The sequence below is a fragment of the Mesoplodon bidens genome (genome assembly GCF_964165515.1).
Source record: "Mesoplodon bidens genome assembly, chromosome: X".
NCBI classification, from domain to species: domain Eukaryota; kingdom Metazoa; phylum Chordata; class Mammalia; order Artiodactyla; family Ziphiidae; genus Mesoplodon; species Mesoplodon bidens.
Genome location: NC_138163.1, coordinates 109525534 through 109529776, shown reverse-complemented (window position 1 = coordinate 109529776; position 4243 = coordinate 109525534).

Below are 4243 nucleotides of genomic sequence, written 5' to 3'. Positions count from 1 at the left end.
GGCCATTATTGTTCCTACCATGCCAACACATGGCAAGAATACTTACTGCTGCTTTAGATCCATCCATCCATCCATTCTAAATTGGGAAATACAGCATGTACATTGATGTGATTTAACTGTGCAGTTGAGTGTCTTGACTGTATCACTTTCAGCATCCATTAAACCCTCTGACCTCAACACTATCATTTGAAAACTGAGGTATTTTACCCATCTCTAAGTTCTGTTGTAGAAATTAGTGAAATAATGTAGAGGAAAATATATAGAGCAGTACCTATTACAAGCTATTAACTAAAGTAGTAATATAATAATATTAACAGCATTCTGTGATAAGTGCTAAAAATTTTAATAAATACTAGTTGTACTGAAGTGCATAGTATAGACACAGAGCTAGATTGAACAATTGTTATTAACTTAAAGAGAATTACTTTGAAACACAATAAAACCATTGTTGAGAATAATAGGGTTTCTTTCTTTATTCAGGTTTCTTATCAGTTGTGTCTCAACTTCATGTGAAGGTTCTAACTTTCTTTTTAGTATTTTCATGACAGAGAGTGAGTTAGGTGGACCCAGATATTTCCAGAGTTACATTAAATCGTGGAAAATTTTATATTGATTCTGGCATTTGTATGCTCAATGTCAATCTTCTAAGGGTGCCTTCTGGGTGAGTACAGTTTGCTTTTAGCTTGGGCTGATCCTCTTAAAATTATACCATATCAGTGGGGAAGATGTTTGGTAGCTTAGACATATCCTAAGGTTTACCTTCAGTGACAGCCATAAGACTCTTACAGCATGATTCATACTCATAAATACTTTTTTCTTTTTAATTAACTTTTATTGTGGTATAATTGATTGTTAGAAGTGGCAGAACACAGCCTTTGATGTGGAGGGCTGGTGAAGTGACTGCAGGAATAAATGATGACTTTCATTTTCATGGCTGTGGTACCATTACCAGGTTGAGGAACACAAAATAGGAAAAGGATTTTCTGAAAAACAGTGAGCTCTCTTTGAGATGGTAAATTTGAGGCTTCTCTAGGATACCTAGGTAGGAATGTTCATTAGGCAGCTTATGTACTAGGATGGAGCTCGAGAGAGCTCTGAGCTAATAATAAGCATTTGAGAGTCACCGTGAGCATGGATGAGATTGGATAGGGAACGTGTGCATAGTGACAAATAAAGCCAAGAACAGCACAATTTGTCTAATGACACTTTAGTAGACTGAGCTAGTGAGACCTGCAAAGGGAACTGGAAAAATATGATCAGAGAGGTAGAAAGAAAATCAGGAGATACAGTTTTTTAGGAGGTTTCAAGTGGTGGGTTGACTTGAGGGTTATTACAGTTTTAGGTGTGGCAAGGTCCACTTTGAGGCTATAATAGACTAGTGGTTGAGTACCCAGGAAATCAAGAAGCTTGGCAGATAGGAAATTGGATAGGAGATCCATATGGATATAGAAGCCCTCTAGGCTGATGCTGGAGCTTGGCATAGAAAACAGAACTATTACTTAGGTTCTGAAGTCCATACCAGGTCAGAGAGAATGATAGAGGCCTATTTAGATGTATCAGAAGACATTTTTGTGCATTAAAGTGGTGCATATTTCCCTTGGGGTTGTTACAAACCTGTCAGTATTTATTTCACATTGGAGATAATGAAAACTAATTTTCTTTTGCGGAGAACTATTGATATAAACACAAGAGAAGCAAGATTATCTAGCCATTGGACAATATCCTTGTAGTTCTCCAAACTTATCATATAGTTTCACACCTTTGTACCTCCAGACATACTGTTCCTTCTCTATTCCTACTATTATTCCTTGTCCAGGTTTATTTATTGACTAATTTTTTGTTTATAGCTTTTATTAAATTTTAAGATAAAATTTACATATAATGATGTTCAAAAATATTAAACATACACTTGTTGAGTTTTTGACAAATGTATGCATCTATGTAACCCAAATCCCTATCAAGATATAGAATATTATCATCACTGCATAAAGTACCCTCATACTCCTTCCCAGTCAAACCCTACACATACACCCCAGAGGAAACCACTATTCTGATCTTTTTACTGCCGTAGATTAGTTTTGCCTGTTCTGAAAATTAATACCATGAATAAATCCATTATTTTATGAATAGACACTGGGGCAGTTTCTAGTTTGGGGTTCTTACAAATAAAGCTGCTATGAACATTCATGTAAAAGTGTTTTGGTGGATATTTGTTTTCACTTAACTCAGGTAAATAGCTAGGAGCGGAACTGCTGGGTCAGAGAGTAGGTGAGTGTTTAGTTTCATAAGCAACTGCCAGAGCCTTTACCAAAGTAGTTGTACCATTTTGCGCTGTCATCAACAGTGAGAGTTGTTAGCTCCTCCACATCCTTGCCAATACTTGGTGTTGTCAGTCTTATTAATTGTAAACATTATGGTGGGTAACTCCTTGGGGTTTTAATTTGCATTTTTGGAGGACTAATGATGTTGAGCATCTTTTTATGTGTTTACTGGCCATTCATTGGGTTGTCTTTCTGCTATTGGGTTGGAGGAGTTCTTTTTATACCCTGGTTACCAGTTCTTACCTGATACATGTTTTGGGAATACTATCTCCCAGCCTGTGGCTTACCTATTTTAAAATTTTAAAAATACTTTTATTTAATGAAATTTTTATTTTAAAATGTATAAAATATGTTTATTTAAAAAATTGTATTGTAAGAACACAACATGAGATCTACCTTCTTAACAAATTTTTAAGGTGCAATACATTATTTGTTGGCTGTAGGTACAATGTGGTGCAGCACTAGTGCTCATTCATTTTGCTTCACTGAAACTATGCCCATTGATTTGCTAGTTCTTGAAAATCAAATTGAAGTGTCAACTCCACAGAGAAGACCTCATGCCCTTGTTCAAGAAGTCTTTCTTTCTATCATTGCTTCTTTGTTGTAGTACTTATCACATGTTATTGTAATTGTTGATTCCTTGAGTATTTCCACTATTAGATGGAAAAATTGTTGAAAACAGGAGCATGTCTTATTCTAATCTGTATTTCTTATATCAGGCATGGAGTTGGACTCATAGTCGACAATCAAAAATTTGAATAATAGAATTTGTGTTCTCTAATTTCTTGTTTTGTCTTTATGGTATACCAGTGTACACAAAATGTAAATCTAGAATATCATTTCTAATGTAAAAATCAAGATACTCTTACATACATAGCCAAGTGTGTACCATCCTCTTCAAAACTCATTCTCTTAAAAGACTATTTCCTATTCCTCTGGTGAAAATATTCTTCAGGGTTCTCTTTGGTTTTGCAGAACTGTCTTCAAATTGAAGCAGTCAACTGTTGTTTATTCTTTTTCTTTTTGAGGTATAATTAATAAACAGTTGTTTATTCTAAGCAACATGTAATTGGACCTTTGTTTTTCATCCAGTCTGAGACTCTTATTTGGAGAAAAATGGTGATGCCAGAGCATCAGATAGGCAGCAGAATTTGTTTTAGGAATAGAATTTCAATTTTCCGAAGACCACATCACCCCTCTTTCTCCAACCCCTTCTTCAAGTAGAACATCTTAGCTTTGATCTGTGTGTTTTACATACCAGGCTTCTGACTACCTTTCATTTAAAGAAAAGCAACCCCAGCAAAAGAAACTGTATAACAGGATACATGTGTTTCTGTCCTCCCTTCTCTTCCTTGGCCTGGTTTTGCATCTAAGAAGACACTCTGAGGCTTTTAGGCATTGAGGGTGCTGGGATGGGGAAGATGAAGTGTCTTGACTCTTTTCAGCAAGGGAGATTGGTTTTGTGTATCTCTGTGTCCTGTGCCAGGATCAGACATGGACATAATGCAGAGCCTTTTCAGATCTTTATAGCCATTTTTAATGCTGTTGATCTGGAGGTAGAAGTTTCAAATCCCTGGGTGCTCCTTCTCAATCCAACTCACAGTTAGTGGATATTCCTTCCAGGTTTAGACTATCTTTTTCTCATCCTTCATTTCCATTGCTATTTCAAAAGTTAGCCTTTCATATTGCTTCACTTTAATGATGTTTTTATATGTTTTACTGAAAAAAAAGTGCTCATTGCAGAAAAAGAGAAAATAACTAAAAGAAGAAAATAATAAAAATTACATATCATCCTACCACAACTCAGAGGAACATTTGGGCTGTTATTATTTTAAATTTTTAATTACTTTAAATTCTTAATGTGAGTGTGTGTGTGTGTGTATATATATATATATATATATATATATATATATATATATATA